Source organism: Lactuca virosa, chromosome 5 (genome assembly GCF_052849685.1).
Source record: "Lactuca virosa cultivar CGN04683 chromosome 5, Lactuca_virosa_CGN04683_v6, whole genome shotgun sequence".
Lineage (NCBI taxonomy): Eukaryota > Viridiplantae > Streptophyta > Magnoliopsida > Asterales > Asteraceae > Lactuca > Lactuca virosa.
The window spans coordinates 362,120,702-362,136,751 of NC_136430.1; the positions used below are offsets into that span (position 1 = coordinate 362,120,702).

A 16,050-nucleotide genomic window follows, 5' to 3' on the forward strand; every position below is an offset into this window, starting at 1 on the left:
TGATGTGAGCAATTTGACCTAAGGGTGGAAAAAATAAGATTGAAATACAATCAAGAGTCCAGATTATTTAAGATGATGTCATAAGGTTTTCTCTTTTAATAATATATATATATATATATATATATATATATATATATATATATATATATATAGGGTTGAGATCGGTTGAGAACTCGTAGTTTCCCGAGAACCCGAGAACTAAAAGTGGAGCGTTAGATCAAAATTAACTCATTAAGGGCATGATCGTCATCTTACTGATCTCATTTAATGTTTAATTTTTTTTGTTATTGGAAATATTAATAAAATGTTCTAAAAATTAACATAATAAATCAAATTTCAGATTTTTTTTTAATTTTCGTTTTTTTTTCAATTGAGATTTTTTACCTTTTTCAGAAAACATGAATTTTTTTTAGAGAATGGAAAAGAATATTTTTTTTAAAAAGCTGCAATTTTTTTAATATAAACAACATTTAAAAAAAAACTGTATTTTTTTCCAAAAAACTGCAATTTTTTCAAAAAAACTATATTTTTTTAAAAAAAACTGCAACTTTTTTCAAAAAAACTGTATTTTTTTTATAAAAAAACTGCATTTTTTTAAAATATAAATATTTAAAAATCAGTAAATTAAAAAAAAACTAGAATATTTAAAAAAAAAAAAACTCTAATTTTTTAACCAAAAAAATCAAAGTTTTAGGTGCATATATGCATATTTTTTCAAATGCATATATGCATATTTCTTATACTATAATATTCATAAGTAAATCATAAAAAATCTCATTTTTATTAATCAATCTATAAACATAATAATATAAAATTTTTATTTGATACAAAATAAAATATAAAAAATAAAAAATGCTACAAAGATTCACAGTGCTGTCATTTTCTTCGTATCAAAATTTCCATATTTTCTTCAATGTATCACTTTTCACATCTTCAATATTTTCCACAAATTCTTCAAAATCTACAATAAAATTAAAAAAAAATTGATTAATGCTAGAACACTCACAAAAATGCACATGTATATATATCATGTAAGATTCACATGTGATTATATCATGTAAGATTCACATATTGATTATATAATGTGATATTCACATGTGATTGTATATTTTAAGATTCAAATTTGAAATTGACAAGAAAATTTAAAAAAATAATTAACGAAGAACACACACACAAAATGCATGTGTGCATCTAGACGTAATTCATATGTGATTCACTTGTGATTTAAATGTTAATCACATGTAATTCATATGTTATTCACTTGTGATTTACATGTAAATCACATGTAATTGATATGTGATTACATGTGACTTACATGTGATTCATATGTGAATTACATGTGAATCACATGTAATTCATATGTGTTTCACTCGTGATTTACATGTGAATCACATGTTATTGATATGTGAATTACATGTGAATCACATGTACTTCATATGTGAATTACATGTTATTTACATATGAATCACATGTAATTCATATGTGTTTCACTCGCGATTTACATGAGAATCATATGTAATTCATATGTGAATTACATGTTATTTACATGTGAATCACATGTAATTCATATAACTCTTGATTTACATGTGAATCACGTCTGATTCATATGTAAATTAATTGTGAATCACATGTAATTCATGTGAATTACAAGTGTATCACATGTAATTCATATGTGTTTCACTCGTGATTTACATGTGAATCATATGTGATTCATATGTGAATTACATGTGATTTACATGTGAATCACTTGTAATTCATATGTGAATTACATGTTATTTACATGTGAATCACATGTAATTCATGTGTTTCACTCATGATTTACATGTGAATCACATGTGATTCATATGTGAATTACATGTAATTTACATGTGAATCACATGTAATTCCTATGTGATTCATGTATGATTTACATATAAACTAAACTTGAGTGCTTTTAAAGATGATCAAACAAGTAACTTTGTGCTCATAGGGAAACGGGATGACAGTTTCAACAAAGCACTCAAACACATAGCTCTGGTAGTAAGATCCTATGTGTGGTATTTGATTGCAAGTTCAACAACATCATTTTCAGTTACCTATCCATGAAAACTCAAAAATTAACAAATATATCATGTGCATAATATGTTAATTGTCATAAGAAAGACAGAAAGAAAACTAACAGTTATAACAATCAAACACATCAACAACATAATTTTCAGTTACCTGTTCATAAAAACTCAAAAATTAACAAATATATCATATGCATAATATGTGAATTGTCATAAGAAAGACAAAAAGAAAACTAACAGTTATAACAATCAAACACATCAACAACATCATTTTCAGTTAACTGTTCATAAAAACTCAAAAATTAACAAATATATCATATGCATAATATGTCAATTGCCATAAGAAAGACAGAAAGAAAACTAACATTTATAACAATCAAACACATCAACAACATAATTTTCAGTTACCTGTTCATAAAAACTCAAAAATTAACAAATATATCATATGCATAATATGTCAATTTTCATAAGAAAGACAAAAAGAAAACTAACAGTTATAACAATCAAACACATCAACAACATCATTTTCAGTTAACTGTTCATAAAAACTAAAAAATTAACAAATATATCATATGCATAATATGTCAATTGTCATAAGATGACTTATTTCAATGAAAATTTTAGAAAATTAAACTAAAAAAATCCACATAACTAATGAATTATAGGAATTAAAAGTTAGAGAAATGTTCAGTACCTAGAAATCTAAACATTGAGAAAAATTGTTGGCAGTAATTTCTTCAGGCATTAGAAGAAGTAATAAGCCAGCAAAAAAATTCATGGCCTGAATGTAATACAACAGATTAGCATCATTAAGCAATTTCATTACATTTCACATAATCTATAAGAATATCTAAAAAAAATATACAATATTAGTTGTCAAATGAGTTGAATGCGGACCTGGAAGTAACCAACAGAGGGATTATGGCGAGCATATGTGGTGAGTAAACGTCTCAAAACATTTCTACCACCTTCATCTAGAGCAGGGTGACCTGGAAAAGTCTGAGGCAAATCCTGTAAAAATAAAACAGTATATCTGATCTGATTAGGAATTGTACAAAAAAACTAGGATTAATGTATCAAGACACTAACCCTTTAACATATTTGATGAATATCATGAAGATTTATCCAATCGTACAACACTATAAAAAAACCAATAACTCAAATTTCAGCCACTTTAGGTAGAATGATATAGTTAGTACCTGTGTGATGGCTTTATTGGCAACGAGTTCATCGACATTTCCGATGTTGACTTGGACAGAATCCTAAATTGGAATTGGTTCATCATTCATGAAGTCAAAGTGAAGTTAACATGTGATATTTCTCATTGAGGCATTTCATCGAACATGTTGAGTGTAAACAAATATCTGTATTTTTCAATAACACATGTGTCTATTTTTATACCTACAATCAACACAAGGATTTAACTCTTTTTAAAAAACATATTGATTAAACTGGTTCAACTTAACAATTAGGCAAAAATAATTCATAAAGGTAAAACAAAGGCCAGGAGTCAACAATAGAAACAAATGATACCTAAATTTTGATCGACAAGGGATCATCTTCTTCGTTCAGGTCTTCAATCCACAGTGGAGGCCGAGATGAAGTCGATGATTACGGTGTACACTGGGGAATGAATTGATGGAGGATAAAACGATTCAAAATCATAGCATCTTCACTAGAGTTTTTTCTATGAAGAACGTGAGATCAAGGAGTTCAGCAACAATGAAACTTCGATCGTTGGAGGATTTCATATTTCATATAGATTGATGATCGATGATGATAGTTTGATCGATTGGGATCTGGAAATCGACGATAAATGTGGTTCGTCATTTATCTTCATCGTATTCGTGTGAGTAGAAGCAATTTCAAAATCGAAAGCATGGAATTGGATGAAGGATTGAAGGCAATTTGACGGAGGTGAGTTGTCGGAGGATGGATCGTAGGTTTGAGCGAGAGAGGAAAAGGGGGAGGAGAGAGAGAGAGAGAGAGATGAAAATTATTTTATCAGATATTAGATTTAAGAAATCATTTAATTATATTTTTATTGCTATAATACTACTGAATGAATTAATTAAGATACCCCTCCTTTTTTTGTCTACTTATTTATAAAAACGCCACTTTGCATCTCGATCCTTCATTTTTTTGATCCAACGTTCCACCTTTACTTCTCGGGATCTCGGGAATCTTTGAGTTCTCAAATGATCCTTCCTGTGTATATATATATATATATATATATAGATAGGGAAAAGTTCAATAGAGAACCATAATTATTGGTTCTTCAAGGAACCAAATCTTTTTTTCAATTTCTAGAGCTTATTCTTTATCGAAAAAAAATCTAAAAATATCTAAATTTATATATTAACATTGTGAATGTGAAAAATATTTTTCGGATTCACCGTGTGAATCCGGATTCACATTGTGAATTTTCAAAGATTCACATTGTGAATTTGACGTAAAAAAAAATCGAATTTAATATCATTGGAAAAAGGATAAAAAGTTATGAATTTCTGTATTTTTAGTTTTTTTTTTGATAAAAAATAAGTTCTAAAAGTTGAAAAAAAGATTGGATCCTTGGTTAATTATGGTTCTCTATTGAACCTCACCCTATATATATATATATATATATATATATATATATGGTAAAAAAAGTTTTGTGATCTCTAAGTATTTTTTTTATGCATTTTTATGATTTTTAGGGTTTTTTTGTTTTCCATAGAACCTAAACCTCTCTCTCTCTCTCTCTCTCTATATATATATATATATATATATATATATATATATATATATATATACTAGCCGTTTACCCGCGCCAAGCGCTGGGTGCAAATGTTTTTAAAAAATTAATTTGTAGAGACGATTAATTCTTTTGCGGAAACAATTTTTCCAATAACATCTAAAACATATCAAAAATAGTATAAATTTAATTTGTCTTATGCAATTAATAAAAACAAAATATATATAATTAAATTTATAAATGTACCATTCATCATTCTTCGTTGGCTAAAATCTCTTGCGAGACTTGTGATAGATGAACATAATGGATAATGTGGAAATGAATCGGCAACATCATTTCTCAAGCAAGTAAATATTGTGTTAATTTTTATCATTATTGCCCGATCACTAAAGAAAACTCTATAACTCTGGTACGTGGGGTGATCTTCGTAAAAGTGCTCAACATGGAAATGATTTAAGGAGAATACATGTCCAACCAAAATCATGTTCAAAAATGATCGCCTCAAACATTGTGGGACAATGGTGATTATTTTGTCTCTCTGGATATGTAATATATTAACAATTATGTAAATTATAAATAGAACATTAGACAAAAGAAAGTGACATATTTATTTTATTGTATTCATACTTATGTTACGATCAATCAACAAAATCAGGACTATGTTATTTTCAACGCCGCCCCACACATATAAAACTTGAACAACTAATATGTTCCACCATATATAAACGCTTCTCAACGTCGAAAAATCTCGAACAGTAGTATGACCATTCATTACTGATAAATTGCATGTTAGTATGTAATATAATTAGCTTTTGTTTTGTATGATAATTTGTAAATAAACAAATATATTTATAAATATTGTTTTTTTTTGTTCTTTTTGAATGCAATGTATTAAATATTTATATAAAATTATCATAATTAATTTAATGTGATAATAACAAAATCATTTTTAAAATATTCCACATTAGATTTGTTATATTTGTGTCTTTGATTATACGAAAATAAACCAAACATATTTTATATTTAATTAATTGATACATAAGTGTTGAAAGACATAAGTCACATATATGCAGGGCAAATTACTCTTTCTTTTTCTAACCCTAACCAAAACGATACCATCTATGTCACTCTTTCTTTCACCGACGAATCATCCCTTAACAATTCTCGCATCACCAATGACCTACGACCAAACGATCAAGAGATCCAGCGACCTCCGATGCGCTCTTTCACACCCAAATACTTTATGCACGTCAATATTCTCCCAACAAACGCCGCAACCACCACCACCAGAAACTGCCACCGACTACTCATCTCTATCCCCTCTCTCATATGGATCTGCACAACAATCGCACCACCGAGGTATGTTGATATTGAATCTGGACATAAACACAAAATGAAGGATATGCAATCGATGTTTGGGAGGGAAAACAGTTGGATTGTTTTGACACTGTGCGAGTGCGTATTTGTTGTTGCTTCTCTTGCTGTGACGGCGTCTGATTATGGATTCTCTACCTCTAATTACCTCTGGTCTGACTCCGCCCTCTATCTCTTTCTCTCAACCATATATGTAAAATAAAAGCCCTAAACTAAGCAATTTTTGTATATTTTCAGTTAAATCCAGGAGAAGCCAGCTGAAGTTTTTTTTATACTCAAAATCGCTTCTTCTTCACACATATGTGTTTATTTACTGATGATGGTTCTTTACACGGTTCTGAGATAAGGTACATATATCCAGTTGTTTAATTTTACATGAATTTTACCCTGATTAAGTTGTCTCAGCTGATGAATTGATGTTCATTCGATACATATCGTGTGTTTACACACCCTTCGATTGTCTTTGTTCTATTTTACTGTGATTGTTGGCTTTATTTATCATTCTATTAATAGAAAGTAATAATTTTTTTATAGCTTTGAAGGATTATGTTTAGTTGGTAAATCAAAAAATAGATGTTTAAATATTGTAGGTGTTATATAACCTGAAGATTATTTACTTCAAGTACCTAAGGTCTAAATATTATATAAACCGAATAATATATAGTGATAATTATTGCATTTCCATGTCAATTATAGAATATTTTTATTTAATGTGACATATTTTTAATTAATGTGAGTTATAGCAACTTAGTTTCATGTTAATGTCATTCATAGCCTTCAACTTTCAATTTAATATCGATTATAGCATTTTACTTTCATTTGTTTTTGAATTATAGCATTCGACTATCAAAATAATGTCATTTATAGCATTCTACTTTCCAAAAATAGTCTTCTTTGAACTGTGGTTTCGAAATGAGTTTTTTTTATATCGAATTTTTTAAATGTAACTTTTCTTAAATGAACAAAATACCAAAATGCTTTTATATATTCAACTTTCTGGAATCATTAAATTATAGCATTCTATTATGTAAAATTCTATTTTTTAGAATTTTGAACATAGACCGGAATTTTTAAAAAAAATCTTTTATAGCATTCTACTTTTTATGAATCTACAACATGTAAGTAAAATATTGACTGATTTCATACTTTGTGATGCTAAATACTTTTATTAAATAACATTTAATCGGACATTGATTTTTTTTTTTTTTAACTTTTTATCAAATGGTTCACCATTTTAGTAATTAAAAAGAATATAAAGGGAGGAAATAGATGATTTAACTGATATCAAATATTAAATATAAAAAAACATATAAAATAATCACGGTGTTTCGAAAAGACAAATGAAAGTATTAGATAAATTTTTTTTACTTACATTATATTGGATACAGTTTTTTGACTTACGTTATATTAGATAAAGTTTTTTACAATATTATGGTATATTAAGATAAAGTTTTTTTTTTATTTACCTGTAACACAAAACAAACACACACACCATTATAAAGTTTTTTTACAATATTATGTTATATTAAGATAATTATAATATTTTTTTTGATTTTCTGCTGGATTGCTTCAAGATCTGTAAACACAAAACACACATATACACACCATTATATTAGATACAGTTTTTTGACTTATATTATATTAGATAAAGTTTTTTACAATATTTTGTTATATTAAGATAAAGTTTTTTTTTATTTACCTTATTGCGACCTGAAATTTATAATTTTCAGCAGGAATATAAGCTGGATTGCAAGCTGCTTCAGAATCTATAAACACAAAACACACACACACACACCATTATATTAGATACAGTTTTCTGACTTACATTATATTAGATAAAGTTTTTTGACTTACCTGTGTTTTTTATGCAGGGCCAGAAGATGATATGGTGATTGTCACTGGTTGATTCGGTGGTGTAGTGATGGCTGATTCACCATGTATTGTTGGCTGTTTCGTGTCCTGTAGACACAAAACAAAGACAAAAAAATCAATTAATGAGTCTGAATTTGTGTATACTTTGCAGTTTTTTTTCTCTTTTATTAAAGAGGGAGATAGAGAGCGAGTTTGTGTATGTATGTAAACACAAAACACACACAACACACACACCATTAATCGCATACATTTCCATTTTCTGTATGAAAAAAACACACAAAACACACACCTTTAATCACGTTTTGTATTTTTCTTCAGGAACTGAGAAATATATTTGATAAATTAGGGTTTTAGATGGTTGATATAAATAAGTAGGTAGAGAGATATCGGAAATAATAACAAAATTTTGATTTCAAATTGTGTTTGACATTCTGATAAGATCAACTTATTGTTATTCTAATCCACAATTTATTGGCATGTTTTTAATATTTTCCTATAAATTAGGTTTTGACTGTTTCATTTATCTTAGACCGAATTCTTACTTATCTTTATATACTAAATATTGACAGGATTAGATTTCAAAGCATAATCTCATTGTACATGATGCAATAAGGATTTGTACCTCTTAAATTTCAGCCTTTGACATAATATATATATATATATATATATATATATATATATATATATATACGTAACCAAACTTCTGACCGACGCCATGTACAAAAACATCGATCCGCACCGTCGCATCTTCACCCTCCTCTCCGCTTGACCGCACATTCACGGATCCACCGATTCTCCTTCTATTCTAACCGCAAATCTGCCTTCCTCAAGAAGAATATTGGCGACACAAAAAAAAATCCTGATTTTGCAGCCAAAAAATTTGCCAATTTATCTTTTGTCCCTTGAGGATTGATGGATTTTCTTTGATTCTTTACCAGAGGCTAGACTTCACATACTTTTGATGTCAATCTTATGCCTCCCTTGATGTTTATTATCTCGTTCCAGTCTCCATTTACATGCGTTTACTTGTGTCAATATGTATAAACGACGATCATTGTTTCTGATTATACCGTCATCTCCTTCTCTGTTCTTCTTTTTGTTAATTGGGTTATCAATTTTAGGGTTCCTTTCTTTCTTTTTCTCCCGTTTTTCCAATTTATGGACTTTTAGCATTTCATAGTCCAAGTAAGATACACGTACCTCCGATTTCTCTCCCTACTTCCAGTGGCACCCTAATCGGGGAAAATAGAGGCAAAAACAGAATCCTACCAAGCATTCAATAACACCTTTATCTCTCTCTAGAAATGCATCGTCTCACTGGTTCCGGAACTTGTTCTTCGATGCTCATCCATCAATGAAAACTCTTTTCTTTTTGATTCATCACACCGTTTGGTCAAAGATTTTGAATAAAAATATTATTGACGGTTCAATTTTGGATACAATTTAAGTAATTAACGTCCGTGGATTTAAAGTGTTTGAAACTTTGAATTAATCAATTACGTGCTTCAGTTCATTCACTTGATTTCTTATTTTTGTTGCAGACATGTACTGCACATGTCAAACGTTTTACAGATCACACCAGTTTCCCCACCAGTAATCTCAATCTCAAGGAAGAAAACCAGATTCTGATGTTTATCCTTAATATCGGGTTTTTGCATGCTCTATTTGTAGTTTTGAATTGTTTTTATTGAACCTCATTGTGTTTGTTTCATTATAGTATGCTTTGCAGTTGTTATCTCTCGTTAATAGTTAGAAAGTATAAATTTATAAGAAATAAGTATTAGAAATTGATGGTCTTTTCTGCAGATAGTTTATGATGTCACTGATTTAGAAAGTTCAACTATGGTCCAAATTTTAATGGTTCGCATAGGTTCTTCTATCAGATTAGGACGACCTTCTTGGGTAACAATTTCTGATTTGAGAACGGTTTTTTTTTTTTTTTTTTTTTTTATGTTTGTGTGTATGGGGAATTTAGCTTCTGAATATGATTGTAATTGCATAATGAAATGAAATTTAGGGTTTTTATTCTGCTTCAAAAATCTGTGGTTTATGTTATTATTTTTTATTTTATTTTTTGTTTAATTACAAAATCTGCATAGGGTAAAAAGGGTGAGTTTAGATACTCTTTACTTGCCTACATCATTTTTTGCTTGATTTGTTTTGACTTGTCAACACTCGGTTGTAAGGTTAAACTCCTAGAAAGAATTCCATTACTTGTAAGGGTCATGTGGGTTACGTCTTTTATGATAAACTCATAATTTTACTTGTCCTTTTTCTTGATGGAAAAGAAATTTCAAAGGAAGGGCCCAAAATGTGAAAAATTCTCACCTTTAGCTAATCTTGCAGTTGCATCAACCCCAGTTTTGTTTTGTTTTTTTTTTTTTTTTTTTTTTTTTAATGTTTTGATGCCTTGTTGGTTTAAATTGGTGTTACTGGATACACATTATTAGGTGTTATTTTCTGTTAATTTGCCAAACATATAATTTTTGTTTTGTCGCAGAGTATATGTTTCCTGATTAAAAACATTACCCAGTAAAAGAAAGTTATAGATACCAACATTATACCAGAATGTGATGAAATCTATCAATTGTTCCAGAAAGATAATCATCTATGTTGTATGTGGTTGCTTGTTTGTGCGAATGAGATGTAGGTATTTGATTTTGCAGGTGGTCCCTGGATAGCGGAAGAACATAGAATTTTACTAATGCGGCTGCAGAATCTTAGGAAAACCAGGTGATATTTATTTTGATAGTGACCAAAAAACTGTTTTTTTTTTTTTTGGTTAATTCTTGCTTTAAAATCCATTTCAACATTTTCTAATTCTGGTTTTGTGTTTTCTTCAACATATGATTGTAGGTTATCTTTTATTAAGAGAATTGGTTTCAAGTTGAAACCTTATGTGTTCTTTCTTTAGTTTTCATATCTAAGAAAAGCTACAATTTTGTTAGTCGAAATTCAGTTTGTTCTTTCTGTAGTTTGCATCATCTATTTCACATTCTCAAGATGCACAGTTGCAATGTTTTATGCATGTCATTCGGTCATCTAACACTCCACAGTTACATGCCAAGCAATAAAAGCACAAAGGTTGACAGATGTTGAAGCCTTTGTAAAGTTACAGTATATGAAGGAAAATTTAAGCGAATTGTAAGTCGAAGGATGTTTTTTTCAACTTGGATCCGTTTTATTATTTTTAATTACAAACTGTCAGTGTTACCTTCCTTATCTAGCAAGAATACATTTATTATTTGTTAGTAATCTCGCTTATTTACTTTAATCTGTTTATTTTAAGTGAATGATCTATTAAATGAACTTCTGTATTGGACTATTGGCCGTGCTTTAGATGAGAAATTGCAACGGGGGCATATTAGAACTTGCGTAGATTTACACATGATATCCAACGTCATGAGTTTGACTACCCAAAACAGCAATTTAATGTATCAAGTTTTTGTTATAATATTTTTTATCTTTACTTTTTAAAAGAAAATATAATGTTGATGAAAAACCAATTATTCAACCTTCAGGTATGCTTATTTAAAACATTGAATGACAACATTTGATTGTCTATGCTAATGTCCAAGGATGTCTGGACCATTCTAAATAAAGGTTTATGTTACATCCAATTTTGAAAACTTTGGGATTAGGCAAATAACTGCAACTTTAATAGTAAAACATTTACATAACAAGGCGTAGTTTTAATTTACAGCACATAAATTAACTGTGAAGGTTTTACAAAACACAAGTGTCAACATGTCATCAAAGAAGTCGATCCCATTTGAGCATCCCCAAGAGGGTGAACTTAAGAAGTCCAAAAAAATAGTTCATAGGCACTATAGACATAAACAACGGTTAAGTATTATTAGTGGTTGGATGTTCAACCAACTCGATTCCAAATAGGTTATACCCATATACCCATTACCATGTCTCTTAATTTTAATTGTTTGTATGGGCGACTTTTCCAAGTATAACGACTTAATAGAAATAAATAAAAGTAGGATGCTATAAGACATAAACATATGAAAGTGCGTTGTTGTTTCTTGCATCTTTGGACCAACCATGGAATGTACATATATTTCCCTACCAATAATAGGGAGCTATATTGCTTTAATTCCATCTATGTATGCCTTTTTTTTGTCATTTCAACTCCATACATGCATCTGGGCATATGTATGTATGTATTTATTTTCTTCTTGTTTTATCTAAAGATTTAGTTTAGGACATGGATTTAACATTTTACCTTAATTTTTTAAAATACCAAATTATCCTCCATGGACCGTGCTTAGCACGGGCCTCAAAATATATATAAGTCAAAATATGCTTGTTGTTTGGATACTTGCATGTCTCATTCTTACTACTTGAGATTGGTATAATTATTTGTATAAAAATGTTGAAATCACCATTTTTTTTTTTTTTTACAAAAATCGTGACCTATGAGATTGGGATGGTAAAGTTGACAAACATAAACTATTTTGTGAAACGAATATCAATCGGTAAAATATGAGAAGTACAAACTACAAATTTTAGTAATTTTTGCTAAAAATAGTTTTTCTAGTAAAAATGGTCATATTTTTAGTCATCACTGTTTTGGTGGGTTAAAGCCCAAAAATATTATGTTTTAACAACATATATTACCAGACAAGATTAAAACTTGATATTTATATAAAGTTTATATAAATAGTTTACACAAAAGCATACAAGGCAAATTATAAATGGTATAGTTTGGGTGTCATAAAACACATGTCATAAATTTTCAATAGTGTAATTATTTGATTAAACAAGAAAAGGGGAGTCGTAGTTCACGTAAATCTGTTAATGCTCTAGTGAGACATTCTCTTAACCGTACCTACCTAGCGTACACCTTAAGTCATGTATTATAACCAGAGTCTCCTGGAGGGAGAGCGAGATAGTTGTGTATAGATCTATATGGGATTGACAACCCCACACCTAAGTTGTTCGCTACAGTTAGACGGGCCAGTCTAGGGTGACAAATATCTACCAATTCTGACGCCTGAAGAACGTCGTACATGCATAACAGTCACATTAAGCATGGTTATAATAACTCACATAGGGATTAACAATACTATCTTGGTTTACGGGAAGCTTACACTTCACCGGTTTTATAAAAATATAAAACTACATACTACTTTTCAGTACACTATTTCTTACATTTCTGGTCTTAGGGTTTAATACCACAGCTCACATATAAGAAAATATCGGATTTTCTGGAAACATACATACTTATTCACTCCACAGGGATAAAGATACAAAGGACATTCATACATTTTTAGTCTTGGTTATTAGACTAACAACCTATTTTATAGAAAATATCAAATTTTCTGGAAACATACAAAAATCATTTTAAACAAAGCAGTTACAAACCCTTTTCATAAAAAAATGCTTATGAACTCAACAACATTATTGTTGACGATTTTCAAAATCACTTGTATTCTCAAGGAACCAGTAACAGGTATTCAACTCTTTTGAGATCAAGTGTTGCTGCATTATGGAATTTTACTTTTCAGTCATTATTGTGTAACTTTTGAACAAACACAGTTTGTAAACTATGTAAGCTTGTATTCTCAATGTATGTTGTTTGGGTTGCTATGTTTCATTTATATACAACTGTTGTGATACTATACAATGCCGTCATTCGCCCCCGGACGTTTCCGCCGCTCCGGTTCGGGGGTGTGACATATTGGTATCAGAGCATTGTTTATAATGAACTAGTTTATCTAACCATACAAGATATACAACTATAAATACAATGGGACTAAAACACTCTGACTAAAAGTATACTTTAAAAATATAAGTATTCTATAAAAGTATACATACATACATGCATATTATAAAATAATGTTATAATAAGAAGTTTTTAGAAGAGTTGGACATCGCGATTAAACCTAGACAATTATGTAATCATATATGGGATAAATATAGCCCGATCAACTATATTTATTCAAGATATGACCAACATGTGTTTAGGAGTGGTCGAAGTGGACAACAAATCTAAAACTTACCAACTTTATACCAACAAGCTCTAAGAACCAAACATAAAGAATTAAAATACTATAGGAGTATTTTAGCACATTATAAACTTTTCATGTACTTCTCATACTTATATTCTCGTACAGACACGATGGCAGGTTTCCATATCCCCGAAGATCCCTACTTCCCCAACCAGGGGAATGGAGGGTGGATTGTGGAGGATCCCGAGGAAATCTTGGAAGAGGAGTCATAGGAAGAGTTTGAAGAAGAGATTGAGGAAGAAGAAGAGGAGGAGGAGGAGGAGGAGTCGGATGAGAAATCCAAAGTCATCAACCCTCCTTACGTAGCTCGAGTCCCTGTACACCGTTTAGGCTACAACGGACCTACACCCCGCTGGGCGGAGGACCTTGAGAGATGGAGTCGACATCAGAGGTAGCGCCCACCCTTTGGTATGGAGCAAGGTTTTTATGACCTTCGCCACGGGGGACTGACCGACAGAGCCCTTCCCGTCATAATCCAGCGGATCTCGGACATTGGTGACCAGACGAGGGCAACGGCAAACTGCGTACTGGAGTTGGGAGCCGCATCAGAGGTCACGGACGCGCGCACACGAGACCTTGAGATGGATTACTATCCCATGGGCCGACTCATCGAGGACCTTACCACCGCCCGGGCGGAGGTAAGGGAATATCAGGAGAGGCATGCGGCACTCGAGGAGAGAGTGATCGCAGCCGAGCGTCGGTTGGCTGAGCTGCAGGGTGCCTCTACTTCATCCCCGGGACCACAGAGGACTACCCGTTGTGAGTAGGATTCGCCCTACTCACACTTTGATGTAGACTAGGTTTATGGGTATGCGTTGGTGCTACCCCTTTTCTATTTCCTGTATGTAGGACCGACCCTACGTCTTAGTGACTACACTATTCGGAGGGTCGTTATGCTGCTAAATTTTTATCTTCGATGTACTGTAGACATTTTTAGAGGTCAATTTTCTCAAAAACATGTACTAGTATCTTATCATTAATGAAATGAAAATGTATTTTTATTTTGTAGGATGATGTTATCTACTATGCTTTCTCTTTTCATTATTATTTGGCATAATAAAGTTTCAATTATAAGTACAAGCAAATCACCGTTCGGGGGCGGATGACTATGTACAGTATCACAACAGTTGCATACTAGTAATCAAAGTACAACAACCATCTATTGATAAAGTATAAGTTTTTACATATGTGTTCAAATCATTGTATATTGACACCAAAATGTATAACAAAAGTTAAAAGGCATGAGTCTATAATGTTCCGTCTTCTCAAAAATTCGTGGATGTACCTGTTTACCGATTTCCTGAGAATACAAGTAGTTTTGAAAAGAGTGTCAACAATTAAGTTGGTGAGTTCATAAGCATGTCTGTAACTGAAATCTGATATTTGTTCCTTGTAAATGTAAGTATGTTTTTCCCATAAAATCCTATATTTTCTGTTGTAATATGTTGTACTCAAATCGTATAAATGTTTTTGTACTCTAAGATAGTAAAATGTAGTTTTAGTTCACATAAAACCTTGAAAAGTATGTTTTCTCTATAATATTCTGTAATTGTACTTGTATGAAAACGGTGTAATTGTAAATGTCTGATTTTACCAGCTGTAGTTGTAAAATATTGTATTATAGTTTTATTATTAAATAAAACTATGTGAAGTTGTTTACTTATTCATACACTAATCGTATCGTTCAATACCAAATTGTGAGTTATCATAACCATGCTTGATGACCTAAGATGGTCTGAACACGACGTTCTTCAGGCGTCGCAATCGGTACGACATTTGTCACCCCAGGCCTGCCGGCCTAACTGTAGCTAACCGTTAAGGTGCGGGATTGTCAGTCCCGTATAGATCTATACACAAGTGTCACGCTCTCCCTCCAGGAGACTCTGGTTCTAATTTCAGGGCTTGGTTGATACTTTAAATAAGTACTTGAAGTATGTCTCACAAAGCTATATTGACGGTTACGTGTAGAATAATGAAAAGTTACTTTGTATTGATAAAA

At 30.8% G+C, this 16,050-nt stretch overlaps 2 long non-coding RNA genes across 2 annotated transcripts; both read left to right on the top strand.

Annotated features, from left to right (window-relative positions):
* Window positions 1-5,846: 5,846 nt before the first annotated feature.
* On the top strand, window positions 5,847-8,445 carry LOC145112800 (uncharacterized). The gene is made up of 3 exons (XR_013710655.1): window positions 5,847-6,309; window positions 6,394-6,503; window positions 8,028-8,445. It is a non-coding gene; the product is annotated as an uncharacterized LOC145112800 (long non-coding RNA).
* A 298-nt stretch (window positions 8,446-8,743) lies between these two features.
* LOC145117368 (uncharacterized) lies at window positions 8,744-11,283 on the top strand. Its single transcript, XR_013712632.1, has 2 exons — window positions 8,744-9,930; window positions 10,695-11,283. It is a non-coding gene; the product is annotated as an uncharacterized LOC145117368 (long non-coding RNA).
* The last annotated feature ends 4,767 nt before the right edge of the window (window positions 11,284-16,050 follow it).